Raw genomic sequence first — 15427 nt, forward strand, 5'->3', positions numbered from 1 at the left:
GCAATGTTATGCACAATGCAAATTATTTGTCTATATATTTTTTATTGAAATAGTTTTCGGCGCACCAATTTGTTATATGAACTTTAAAACGGACGCGAAATAGTAGAAGTTGTACTACTACTACTACTACTTATACTACTACTACTACTATAATTAATACTTATAATAATTGAAGACTATTACTTATTTTCATATATTTCTTGGTAATTATTATTATTATTATTATTATTATTATTATTGTTGTTGTTGTCGTTGTTTATCATTATTATTATTGTTGCTGTTATTAATAGGATTATTATTATTATTATTATTATTATTATTATTATTATTATTGTTGTTGTCGTTGTGGTTGTTTATCATTATTATTATTGTTGCTGTTATTAATAGGATTATTATTATTATTATTATCATTATTATTATTATTATTATGTTTATTATCATTACTATTATTATTATGTTTATTATCATTATCATTATTATTATTATTATTATTATTATTATTATTATAACATGTAGAAAAGGGTTAAATACTTTGAATAAATAGTAGAGAAATCAGCTCTCATAATGAGATGCCACCTCTCAAACGCAAGGAGCAAAATTGAGAAACCCCCCCATGATTAAACAACACTATATAACTTTTGTACCATTTAAAAAGAAAATTTTATTTTTTTTTTTATTGGAGAGTAGATAATGCACTGTTGATGTATTATCGGCAGCCCCAGTAACTATCGCTTCTATTTATATGTTCCTCAGTCCTCATTTCCAATGAGTGATTTTTCTGACAAAAGGGTGAAGAAAAAGCTGTTTTCAGGTGGGCAGTAGTTCGTGAACAGTAGCCTGAGATATCGGAAATCTTCTGTTTCTATGTCTATCCTTGTGGCCATCTCACTAGTAAGCGTTTTTTAGTTAACGCTTCCTCTGGGCTGACGTAACCGCCTGATAGTCAGGGACGCGTACCTTGAATTAACCACTAAACAGGTTGTCCTATAAGCAGATGCAAAGTGCTGGGGCTGCTGTATTGCCATTTGGTGAATGGATTCTGGACTGATGATATGAATAGTCTTTCCACATTGGATATTCCTTTCAAATTAACCCTTTTATAGGTTTTCCGGAATGCTGAAACCAAAAATCACATTTAAAACTCCGGCAAACAAGTAGTATAAAATACCTGAAGAAATGTAATTTCAAAAAACTGTGTGTGTGGGGGGGGGTGAAAGCGAAAATGACTTTATAAATTCCGGCAAACAAGTAGTTTAAAAATATTACAAAATATTAGTTTAAAATAAGTAGAGGATCACTTGTATATGATAATTTAACGTACAATGAGCTGCTTTATGGCCACATTGCGTTAGGATGGGAGTGGGTGGGGGGGTCGCGTACAATGAAATGGAACACGTACATCAAATCTGTTGCCAGGGACGCTGGGAAAATGGTGGGATCCTTCTACCGCTCCAGAAGATATCTCACTACAGATGCAATTATCCATCTGTATAAAAGCCAAGTACGTCCAAGGATGGAGTACTGTTGCCACATCTGGGCAGGAGCTGCTAAAAACAACCAAACCTGCCTTGACAGAGTACAAATAGACTCCGTGGTTTAGTGGGGGGGTGCCCTTTTCTCTTCCCTGCAACCTCTCTCATACAGAAGAGACGTTACGAGCTTGTCTTTGTTTTATCGTTATTTCCATGGCAGGTGCTCGTCTGAGATCCAATCCCTCGTTCCCTCTCGCCAATCTTTCACGAGAAACACCCGTCTGGCTGAAACTACTGTCAACAATTTTCCCCACTCTTTATCTGTGCATAAATCCAAACGTATATTCTATGAGCAAAGCTTCTTTCTTAGAACTGCACGCCAGTGGAACTCTCTGCCGCTTGCCTGTTTCCCACCTGACTACAACTTGGACGTCTTCAAGTCCAACATAAACAAACTCCTGACAAACCGCTCCCTTAAGTAAGACACTCTATCAAAACCCCCAATATTAATAACTACTAGAATACTATCTCATTGATTACTGTACACGCAATAATCCTTATCCCTGAGTGGAATTCGGGCCTTGATAAGTGATGACCTACATGTAAAAAAAAAATGTATACAATTTCACGCAAATTGCGCACCCACCATTTTTCGGGAAAGGGAGCTCTACCAGACATTAATAATCGATTTGACGTTCACCTACCTCAAACAAAAAGGGGGTGCTCATTTTACGTTAAATTGTGTTCAGTGTACGTCGACCCCTTTTCCCAGAGGCATTAATAATCGATTTGACATACACGAACCCCAAAACAAACAAGTAGGTGCTCATTTTACGTTAAATTTTGTTCAATATACGTGTACCCCGTTCCTAAGGAAAATAAATATGGTCATAAAGTGGCTGGTAATTGCGCGTTTTATTATTATAGAAAAGTGACCCCCCTTTTAAGAAACTAACTTTTATTCAGATCTTTGAATCTACTCGTATGCCGGATTTTTTTTTGCATTTTTTTTTTGTTGTTGTTATTCAGAACACCCGAAAACCTTTAAAGGATTTTTCATGGTGGAAAGACTCTTCATATTGACCAAAAAAAGAAATAACGCAAGATGAAGTTTTACAATGAGTAAATGTGCATCATTTTATAATTTATACTTAAAAGCGTTGAACAATACAAAGTACAATTTTGAGTCATTATTTAAACATTGGGGAGGGGATGGCCTTTTGTAAATATTCTTCCACCTTACGATTGAATAAAAAAATAGCATTAAAATGATAACACTAATTACAAATAGAGCGGTACCGAAAATGCATAAGCACCAATTTTTTAAGTAGATATTGATCTTTGATGTATATGATGGCAGAGGGCGAAACCATCGCGCAAGTTTTAAATAGTTTTTTCAAGTTAAATTCATGTTTTATAATATTATTTTTATTACATTGCAAGATTGAGCGACAGACATAAAGAATGTCTTTTGCGCATTATTACATTTTAAAAATAACGGGATTAAATTTGACCCATTTAAATTTAGGAACCAGAATCACCATGGTTTGTTATTGAAATAAACCATTCTGAGTATAATGTTTACTTTTACAGCTTAATTAAAACACTAACTTTCTGAAATAGCGTTTGTATTTATATTTTGTGAGCTACGAGTGGCTACTGGAATTTAATTCCGTTTAAAGGAACACAAGATTCGATATATTTTGTCACCATAACTCCAGTCTTCCAACTAAAATAACTTCCACTGAACTTTACCCTGAACCTCAATACTACCCCTCACGTTTCGGCAAATTTAGTGACAACCTCACCCCCAGGAAAAAATGGGGTGGCTATTCCGAAAACCATTTTTAACATGATGAGGTTTGGGCTTGGTCAACGACAAAGACAACAACAGCGGTGTTTAAATATTTACGCGGAGCGGGAGAGTCCATGCTACCAGCGGGCAACGCTGGTTAGCGGGTCCTGCTGACACTTTATAAAGCAGGCGAGATCACGAAATACATTTTTAAAATATTTTTACTTCTTTACTGTTGTTTTAAAGAAAACAAAATCGATTTTTAGAAGTGTGCGTTTTATACCTAACTGGCTAGGTTGTCAGTGATTTAAATCATTTTCCAGTGTTTATTCAGTTAAAATAAGTGTCGATTGTTATGTGAAAATAAAAATTATGAAATGATCGCATAAAAGAATCTCGATAATTATTCAAAAATAGACAATTAAAGCTAATACTGAGGAAGACACACTATTAAAAATAGCCCCACCTCCATAAAATACAACTTTTAGAATGTTGTAAATATAATTTTGGGTTGAAGGGGCTAGGGCTCCATAGAAAAAAACATTAAACAATAAAATGAAATCATAAAGATTCTTGAATAACGGGAGTAGAGTTTTCGCTGAAATTACTAAATAAATTTCTTTATTGATTTTTTTTTTGTAAAGTAATAAACAATATGGAATTATAATTTAAAAAAATTAAAATAACTATACGAGAACTCTTCTACACGCATTATCTCTCCTGTCAAAGATTTTCGCATTTTATTTATATTTCTTTGTAATTTATATTTATAGTGTTTAGGAGTTTCATTTTCTTATTGATAACAATTTATTTTGGAATATTAAGAAAATAAGAATAACAGGGGATTAGATTTTTCTCTAGAATTTTCTATCATTTTTGTTTGGTTTTTGTTTATGTAATTCGATTGTGTTTTTTTACTAATAACAACTGTACCAGCTCATTCTGAAAAAAAAACTCTACTACCATTTTTCAAGAATCATTTAAATTTCACTTTTTATTGTTTATTATTTTTTTTAAGAAGATTTATTTTCTTAATTATATTTTTAAACTTGAGACAACAATAAATAGGTATAAACATTATTTTTTAATTAATGGGTGTGTATTTTTACTGAACAAATGTTTTTAAATAAGTTAAATAACTAAAAACGTAACCAAAAGGGGATCCCTCCACCACGATCAGGGACGGATTATAATGGCTGCTCAAGACCAATGCATTCAGGAATATGACGAAAAATGTTGATTCTGCCACACGGAAATGGAAAGCGTGAATCATCTAGTATCAAGTTACCCGCTTCTTTTAGGGGATGGCTACTACACAACGAGACATGATGGAGTATGTAAGTACATTCACTGACCCATCTGTAAAAAATGAAACCTCCAAATACGGGGAACATTAACCTGGAAGAACAGTTGGAATGACTTATATACTATACATTACGATCATGTAATACCTAAAACCACCTACCTTGACAGTGCTTGCTGTGAAACCTGGCATAGTTATATTGAATAAGTCAGAGAGAGTTGCAACCTTGATTGAAGTGAGTGTTCCTAATGATGGAGGTCTGAACAGAGCTGAAAGGGAGAAACAGACCAAATATCAAGGCTCATATATGATATGAAAAGAAACTGGAATCTTGGACAGATATCAATCATACCAGTTATAATAGGTGCCACAGGGCTTATGAAGTCCTACCTATCTAATATTCCTCGTGAACCAAGTGCAAAAGAGATCCAGATAATTAGACTTAAGGGAACAAAGAGGATACTGAAAAGATTTCTCGGTTGGTTTCAATAAAAAGTAGGGCAATGTTGGCAGCTGGTTTGGCTGCCTCATACCCAGCGTTACAATCTTCAAAGGAAGAACATTTTTTAAAAAAGTGGTACACTTTTTTTTCAGTTTTTTTACATAGGCATTACCACTTATCAAGGTCCAGAGACCACTCGAGGATAAGGTTTAAGAGTGTACAGTAGTCAATTTGACAGTATAGTAATCGTTTGTAATATAAATTCGGTAAATTTGTAAACTTAAGTTGAACGGCTCATCAATAACTTGTTTACGTTGGACTTGAAGACAGTCAGATTATAGTCAGCTGGAAAGCAGGAAAACGAAAGACAACTTTACAGGCGTGCACTTCTAAAGAAGAAGTTTTGTTCATGGAATCTACGTTTACGTTTATGCACAGATAAAGTGTTTTCAGCTAGACGAGTGTTCCTCGTAAAAGTTTTGTGAAGGGAGATCATAGGTTGAAGCTCAGTCGAGCACTTTCTATGAAAATAAGGATAAAGCAGAGACTAACTCGCAAGGGAAGAGACAACGACATCTCCTACGAGGCTACAAAGTCTATTTAGAACTCTATCAAGGAAGGATAAGTCCTTTCTAGCAGCTCCTATCCAGATGTGGCAACAGTCTTCCATCCTTGGGCGTGTCTGACTCTTATATAGATGGAGAATTGCATCAGCAGTGAGATATCTACTGGATCGATAGAAGGATCCCGCCATTTCTATAAAAAAAACACCACAGTTATCAAAGTTTTCATGGTATATCTTAATGAACATTTCATACAAAGTGGATGAATTTAGGTTCAGATATCCTTATGTTGTCAGATGAGAGAAGGTTATTTGTTTCAATAGGATGCAATTAAAAAGACTGACATTTTCACTAGTTAACAGAATGGGATAAACATTTGAAATAACAATAATAAAAAATAAAACAAATACGTTTATAGCTTAAAATTTATAAAAATAAGTGCGCATCTTGAGCGAACAAAGAAAAGTTAAATAAATCCTGAGATAAGATCTAGTTTTGAAACAGTCTCATGTTGGCCATACTCAATTACAGGTACATCGAGACAGAGAGGATCTTAGGGAGGCGCTGCTACAATCTCGGGGGGGGGGGTGATTTGCATAATTATTGTAGACAGAATATCTGATTACCACAATTACATCATGTTTTTTGTCTCCCATGAATATGTTACTTCTCATTATATGATATAAAAGTTATCATTTGCGTAACGATTAATTAAATAGCTGAAGATTAAAGAATGAGCAATTACTGCATATATGCATATATGTATGTGTGTGTATATATGTATATATGTATATATGTATGTATATATGTGTATATATGTATGTATATATGTGTATATATGTATGTATATATGTGTATATATGTAGGTATATATGTATATATGTATGTATATATGTATATATGTATGTATATATGTGTATATATATGTAAATATGTATGTATATATGTAAATATGTATGTATATATGTATATATGTATGCATATATGTATATACGTATGCGTGTATATATATATATATTTATATATATGTATGTGTATATATACGCGTAAATATATGTATGTATATATGTATGCATATATATATGTATATATATGTATATGTATATAAATATATGTGTATATATGCGTAAGTATATGTATATATATATGCATATATATGTATGCACACATATATGTATATATATGTATGTATACATATATATGTATATATATGTATGTATATATATGCATATGTATGTATATATATGTATGTATATATATGTATATATATGTATATGTATGTATATATATATGTATGTATATGTATGTATATATATATCAACTAGCACCGTGTGTGTATGTGTGTGTTGGGGTGGAGAGGACTCCTGTAAGCCGTGATGAAGGCAACCTTTCTAGGAGAAGCAAATCTCTGATTTAAAAAAACCATAAAGCGGGAGACCAGTACCCACATTAAGTTGTCTGCAGTTTAACTTGTTGCTGGCTATCTTGCTCTTTCTTTTTGCTGGATCTCAACATTTTGAACCGGGGGAGACTTTGCTGTCGTACAAGGCTAGGACTCTGTAACATCATCTGTGTATAGATACTCCCTCAGGCATTTGTCTATAAAAGTGGTCCTGTGGCAACAGAAAAGTTGTGATGCATGGAGGCTTGAAATGCTGGAAGTATGTAATAATTGATCTCAATGCCCATCTTCAGTGTCATGCCTGCTTGAGCGTGTGAATTCACCAGTAGGACTTTAAGTGTCTGAGGGAGTGGCACTCGTCTGATAAGACGTTGCAATAATCATATGTATATATATATGTGTATATATGTATGTATATGTATGTATATATATGCGTGTATATATGTATTTATATATGTGTATGTATATGTATGCATATATATATGATTGTATATATGGGTATGTGTATATGTATATATGTATATACATGGTTTTATGTATATATGTATATATATGTATATATAACTATATATCTATGTATATATGTTTATATGTGCATATATATGTGTATATGTATATGTATATATATATGTATATATGTATATATATGTATATATGTATATATAATGTGTATTTATGTATATATCTATGTATATATGTATATATATATTTGCATATATATGTGTATATATATATATGTGCATATTTATTTATATATATATGTGGGTGCATTTATGTATACATACATGTATATATATATATATATATTTATATATATATATATATATGTGTGTGTATGCATTTATGTATACATACATGTATATATATATATATATATATATATGCATATGTGTCAGCCTTTTTATTTATAAATATGTCCAAGCGTCTTTAATTCATTTCAGCTGGATTATGTTTTCGATTCGTACGTTGAATTATTTGGAAAATTATGTGTGAATTTGTCAACATCATTATCATATACTGCAGAAGTGTGAGTCTAAAACAATCTTTACAAAAAAAAAAAAGTTCAGGAAGGAAAAGGGACAAAAATAGTCCAGTCGCTGACCATTTACTATTTATGATTTTGGAATGTTCCTTCATGTGTAGTTTATATGTATATGTGTGTGTACATATGTATATGAGTATATGTGTGCCTCTACGTTATCATATTTGCAAGTGTGTGCACATGCATTCGTATGTTGGCGTACATCTGTATGTCCGCATGTTGTTATTTCCATGTGTATATGGAGTGTAGAGGGTTCCTGTAAGCCGCCGTGGTTAAGGCAACCCCTCTAGGAGAAGCACATCTCTGACTAAAAAAAAAAACAAACAAACAGCTGGAGGCCAGTACACGAATTAAGCTGGTCGGCAGCTTGACGTGTTGCTGACTATCTTGTTCTTACTTGTTGCTGAATGTATTTGAACCGCGAGAGAGATTTAGCTGTCGTACAAAGCTAAAACTCTGTAATATTATCTTTGTATAGATACTCCCTGAGGCATTTGTCTAAAAAATGGTCCTGTGGCTATGGAAAAGTTGTGATGCGTGTAGGCCTGAAATGCTGGAAGCATGCAATAATCGATCTGCGATCATTATATGTATCTATGTATATATGTATTTATAGGTGTGTGTATGTACATGTGTATGTATATGTGGGTATATCTATGTGCATATGTATGCATATATGTATGTGTGTATATATGTTTGTGTGCGTATGTATATAAGTATATATATTGTTTGTTTGTATATGTGTATATGCATGTGCGTTTATGTGTATATATGCATGTGTGTATGTATGCATATATATAGGTATGTACGTATATGCATGTTTTTGTATCTGTATAAGTGCATATTTATGTGTGTATATGTATGTGTAGGAAAGTGTATGTATATATATGTGCATATGAGTAATATGTGTATGTGTATGTATATGAAATATGTATTTGTATATGTGTATGTATGCATGTGTGTATGTATATGTATGCACGTGTATTATGCATTCTGTATGTATATGTGTGTATGTATGCATGTTTACAGGTATGCATGTGTGTATGTGTATATATGTCTATTTGCTTTTATATATGTATGTATGCCAATGACCGTCTTGTGCATATTTTTGTACATGTATGTGTATGCTTGTGCACTATATATTGTGTATGTACCTATGCATGTATATGGTGTATATGTGTGTGTATTTGTATGTGTGTGTATATATGTATGCATGTGTGCATGTATATATATGTATGTATACCAGTGAACGTCTTCAGTGGCATGTCTGCTTGAGCGTGTGAATTTCGCCTAACGGACTACAGTCAGTTTCGGCTCATGGACTTTCATTCCCTGAGGGAGTGGCACTCGTCTGACAAGTCGTTGCAAGCATCGACATCATTTACTTATATATATGTATGTATATATGTATATATGGGTACATATGTATGTACATGTATATGAATATATGTAAATATGTATATATATATGTATATATGTATATACATATGTATATATATATGTACTTGTATGTGCGTGTGCGTATATATGTATATGTAATCATACATGTATGTATATATCTATGTATGTATGTAGAATATGTATCTATGTATGTATGTAGAAATATATACATATTTAAATATATGTATATATGTATGCATATATATATATATATATATATATATATATATATATATGTATATCCATATGTGTATATATCTTCTTTTTTCTTTTTAATTACATTTTCACCCCAAACAAGGCGCATTGCCACTTTGGTGTACGGAGCTACTATCAGAAGCAGCAACTACTGGGGCACTATTTTGGGATTTGGGCAGCAAGATGTCGGTTCACGTTGCACTTGATCTTCTGCATTGCAGTACTGTTGGGGAAGCAGTAACTTGGAATGGAATTCCAGAGTCTAGCGGTTCTGGAGGAGAAACTACTGGAGTAGAAAGATCTTTTACATCTAGGGATCTCTAGTGTGTGGGGGTGGGATTTAGCTGCCTTTCGGGGTTGTCGAGGGTGTCTACGTCGTGGGGGCACAAGTGTCTGCAGTTCGTCAGAGCATTCACCATTAAAATACTTGTATAACAGGCAGAGGGATGCAACGTTTCGTCGATGGGACAGAGGCTGAAGCTTAGATGCCAGTTCAGGGCCTATCAGATCGGCGACTCTTTTTTTAACCTTGTCTAGGAACGAGAGACTAGTAGCAGATGCACCGGCCCAAATGTGACAACAATACTCCATACATGGGCGAATGGTGGCCTTATAGAAGTACAGGATACTTTCAAGTGTAAGCAGTTTTCTAGCACGGTAGAGAGAGGCTACCTTTTTCGTAGCGACTATGACTATGTTTTCAATATAATTGTTCCAACTCGTGTTTCCTGTGAATGTTAGGCCAAGCAGTTTGAAAGATGTACTCTCATATAGGGAGTCATTTTCCATTGCTATTGGTGGCAGGGAAGGTTTCTTGTAATTATTGAAGGAAACCAGTTTAGTCTTGGCAGCGTTGAATGTGACCATCCATTTATGCCCCCATTCCACTACAGATTATGGGTCATACTCTAGTGTTTTTGCCATTTCTTTAGATATGTGTTCGTTAATTTTCCTGTCATGCCTGTTATAGAGTGTAGTGTCATCAGCATATATACCCATCTCAGAGGCAGTTTCGTCGGGGAGGTCATTAATAAATATTAGGAACAATAGAGGTCCAAGGACAGACCCCTGAGATACTCCCGCATTTATATCACACTGTTTAGACGTACAACCGGCGAGGACAACCTGGATTTTTCTCTTATCTAAGAAGGATTTAATTATGTTGAGTATTCTACCAGTGATACAGTATGATTTAATTTTTCTGAGGAAACCCTTGTGACATACTTTGTCAAAAGCCTTAGATATATCTAGAGCTACCGCTCTGCCCTCCCCCTTCTTTGTCCAGTGAATGGTATATGCGGTCAGAGATTACAGTGAGGATGTCAGCTGTGGAACCGGCCTGTCTAAATCCATATTGTTTGTCAGTCAGAAGTTTAGCATCTGTAAGAGCATGGTTAATTATGGTCTCAAATATTTTGGTGAAAAGTGGGAGGAGGCTAATGGGGCGATAATTTGATGGGTCAGTTCTTTCGCCGGAATTCTTGAATATTGGTACAACAGAAGCAGTTTTCCAACAGCCCGGAAAGCATGATTCATTAAGGAATTTGTTGTAGAGTTTGGAGAGAACTGGAGCTACTTCGGCTTAGTACTTTTTTAATAGCACGGATGGGATGAGATCAGGTCCACATGCTTTTGAATTGTCAAGTTTTTTTTTTGTGATAGCGTGTACCTGAGCAGGGGTGATTTTTAGATCGTTTAGCGTGGCGTCTGTACGCAAAGGAAAGTCAGGCAGGGGGTTGTTGGTAAAGTCCAGTGTTGAGTTCGAGGCAAGCCGGCTGGCAAGAATATTAGCCTCGTCGGCCGCTTAGCAAACAACCTTGTGATTGTTGGTTAGTGGGGGAATTGTTGATTTCCCATTATTTACTACACTGCTGTAGATTTTCCAGAAGTCACGATTTCCTAATTTCTGTGCTTCGATGCGTTGTTTAGTGGATTCAGTAACTTCTCTCTTAGCTGTCGCTATTTAATTCTTAACGTTACTTCTAGCTTCTATATACTTCTGTTTGTTTTAACTAGACTTACAGTGATGATCATATTTATTGGCACGGTAAAATAAAAGTTAAATTTTGTCTAATAAATTCTAAAAAAGGGATTAAATTAAAGAAAATAACAAGGTGTATTATGTATTTTTAACTGGCCTTTCCGATACAGCAATCGGATTTTAGAAAAAATAAATAACAAAGGAACAACAAACATAATTGCAAAAAACCCTCGTTCAAAATTATTGGCACGATTTATTTAATAATCAATTGTATAGCCTTTGGCCTTGATTACCTTCCTCAGTCGCTTTTCATAGTTTACAACCAAGTTGTTGCACTCTTCAGTAGTAATTTTAGCCTACTCTTCCTGACAATAATCCTCCAATTGAATAAGATTCTTAGGCTTCCTTTGCATTACCCTCAATTTTAATGTTCTCCATAAATTTTTAATTGGATTAAGGTCTGGGCTTTGTGATGGCCACTCCAAAACATTAATATGATTGTCCTCAAGCCATTTCTTAGTCAGTTTAGCCGAATGCTTTGGGTCATTATCTTGCATGAACCACCAACGACGACCAAGTGAGAGCTCTTTAGCAGAGTCTTTCAGGTGTTCATCCAATATTTTAACATAATCTTCCTTTTTTATGCTACCTGTGACCTTAACAAGTCGCCCTGGTCCAGAGGCAGCAAAGGATCCCCAAAACATCAAACTGCCTCCACCGTGCTTCACTGTGGGTATGGTGTTCTTAGGCAGGAAAGCTTCGCCAGATTTTCTGTAAATATAAGACACTTTATTATGGCCAAATAACTCTATTTTCGTTTCGTCAGTCCATAGAACACGTTTCCAGAATGCAACATCTTTATCAATATGACGTTTTGCAAAGGCTAGCCTTGCTTTCAGGTGCATAGGCTTCAATAAGGGAGTCTTTTTCGGACGACATGCTTTTAAACCAGCTCTCTTCAAAACTCTACCAACTGCATGTCGAGATACATTCACTCCAGAGGTGCTCTGTTCATCAACAATCTCCCCAACAGAGATCCTTGGGTTTTGTTTTACTTGTCGAACAATTTTCCGTTCATCTCTTGGGGAAAGAATCCTTTATCTCCCTCTACCCTCTAAACTCATAACGTGGCCTTGCGATTTGAACTTGTTTATTATGGCTCTAACAGTGGATTTGGGAAGGTTTAGCTTCTTTGAAATCTTATCATAGCCCTCCCCATTGGTATGGCATGCTACAACAAGCTTCCTGACGTCTTCGCTGTGTTCCTTAGTTTTAACCATGGCGATTGAAAATTATAATTTAGTCACTTATAATAGTTTAAATAAATCGCTATCTAAAAATTATCTGAAAAAAATTATTCACTGAATTAGCGTTAAACAAGCATAATATGGCTATAAAAAAGTTCAGAAAGCACGTAAACCGGAAATTGATTGATATTATACTGATACTAAAAGAAAAACAAAGCCGTGCCAATAATTTTGAACAAGGGTTTTTTGCAATTATGTTTGTTGTTCCTTTGTTATTTATTTTTTCTAAAATCCGATTGCTGCATCGGAAAGGCCAGTTAAAAATACATAATATACTTTGTTATTTTCTTTAATTTAATCCCTTTTTTAGAATTTATTAGACAAAATTTAATTTTTATTTTACCGTGCCAATAAATATGATCATCACTGTATGTCGGTTAAATCTGCGGTATGCATGCTGCCTTTGAGCAAGGGCAGTTGCAAAAGTCGAAGTAAACCATTGGGGAGAATGGGGCTTGCTATAAAATTTCCGCATGGGAACATGTGCTTCCATTGCTGTTTTGAACCATTTTTTGCGCACTGTTCAGCAGAAAGAGAAAAAATGTTTCCTCATGGGGCATCTCTGATAAGATCTCTGATGGCTTCCCAGTCAGCCTTTTTATAATATCTCGTTGTTTTGAGCACTGGCTCTTCAGTTTTGGGTCTAGAATTTAGGTCGATTTCTACGATTATCACTGCATGGTCAGCGTTCCCGAGTGGGCTGGCAGCATTTGTTCTACAATCCTCGAGAACTGTCGTCAGAAACAGATCTAGAAGTGAGGCTTGTTGTTCTTGCTTGTCAGAGAAACGGGTTGGAAACGTAACCATTTGTGATAGGGAGTGAGATATAGCAAAACTATGTGTTGTGCTGCCCGCTCCATCTGTGTGAGTAGAGAATCCAAGCCTGTTTTTGTGGTGAGCATTAAAGTCACCAAATACATGTACCTGTGCGCTAGTGTCAAGGGAGAGTGCGGTGTCTATGCTGTCAGAGACGTTGTTTATTATGGTGCAGTCCTGGGTCGAGGGAGAGCGGTAGAGAAAATAAAAGTAGCTAATGTTGTGTTGTATATTAAGTCTAAAGCACATAAAGGCTTGATCGTCCGTTTCAAGGTTTGTTTCTCTAGTCAGAGGGAGGGTGTTACGAATGTAGACTTCAAAACCGTGCATATATCTGCTAGAGTCCTTACGGCAGAGTGGGAGATAGCCAGGCATGTTAAATTAGTTAGAAGGGATGGAGGAGGATGGATTGGTCTCGCTTAGTGCTAAGATATCTGGGGTATTTGTTAGGAGAAATGCTTCAACTTCAGCTAAATTAGTTCTAATCCCACGGATGTTAGTGAATGCAAGCTTCAAGGGAGGAGGTGAGTTGGATTTGTTTGTAAAGAGTTTCAGTTTGGTGAGCGGGAGCTGAACAAGAGTTTATGCAGGGTAACAGACATGCAGCACAAGTAGACCATTTCGTGACCTTTCTCCAACTAGGACTGTGGCCTCGGGAAAGCCGATCGGGAATGAGTGCAGGGTCCCTTTTCATGCGCGACATGGCACTACAAACATCCCGATATCATACAACTGTTGATGGAGCAGCCGATCTAAGCGCTACCAAAGAGTTAGGGCACCTGTACAGTCGGAAACAGCAGCCAGGAACTGTCAATCCGGTACCCTCAGTCCATCAGAAGAAGATCACCCCAATCTAATTGCACAGGCATGCGTGGTACTCAAGCACTCCCAAGTGCCCAGTTATGAGGGGTGGGATGTGTCGGGAGTGGGGAAACGGCATTCAATCCCCTAGATATGAAACAAGATCTACCACAAAGTGTTTTGTCGATTCACTTGTGATAGTGTCTCTGCGCCTGACTAATAGGCAAAGAAGGGGAAGCTGGCGATAGACAAAGTCTATCTACTCCTTAAGCAATTTAAGTTTGCAGACCATTATTTTTTTTAGTCACCAGCTCTAGGAAGGTTGTCGTCCAAGACTATAGAGGTGTCCCTCCCTTTTGGTGTAGTTTCAGAGTTTCCCCTCTCCTAGACGGATGATCTGGGAAGATCTACTGGGTCCATCAGCACTGAGAGGGTTTGCTCCGCGCCTGGGTCCTACCCCAGGTATTTCTGCGACCCCGCGTCGTTAGTTAATATTACAGCGTTTGTTTGTAGAGTTTATATATTTAATGAATAGTTACGCTCCTCAAAGTTATTCAGAGGCATGCAGTGGAAGCGGTTTTGAGGGGAAGCTTGTTAGAAAAGCGTTAGTGCGGTTTAGGAGTCTTACCTGAGGTTTCCCATTTTTTTAAAAACTTTATGTTAGTTTAGGTTCAGGATAACGTTATAGTTGTAGTGGGTATTAGGAATTAAGCTAAGAAATTTAGCCCAGTCACTGTATATTTAGGTTTACGAAGGTTAAGGTGTAGGTGCAGTACACTCAGGGTGTAACTGGAGGTACATTTTAAGTTATGGTGTATTTCGTATGTATAATTACGTAAATAGATATTTGGGCAAGTTTTCAGTAGGT

General features: G+C 35.6%; 1 long non-coding RNA gene across 1 annotated transcript in view; it reads right to left on the reverse strand.

Moving 5' to 3' along the window:
- Nucleotides 1-15427, reverse strand: part of LOC145263014 (uncharacterized) — a 568413-nt gene that overhangs the window by 187662 nt on the left and 365324 nt on the right. The window contains exon 2 of the long non-coding RNA XR_013864454.1: nt 4733-4839. This is a non-coding gene — a long non-coding RNA (uncharacterized LOC145263014). The remainder of the gene's footprint in view (nt 1-4732; nt 4840-15427) is intronic.

This window comes from Euprymna scolopes, chromosome 38 (assembly GCF_053919585.1).
Source record: "Euprymna scolopes isolate OS-2025 chromosome 38, ASM5391958v1, whole genome shotgun sequence".
Lineage (NCBI taxonomy): Eukaryota > Metazoa > Mollusca > Cephalopoda > Sepiida > Sepiolidae > Euprymna > Euprymna scolopes.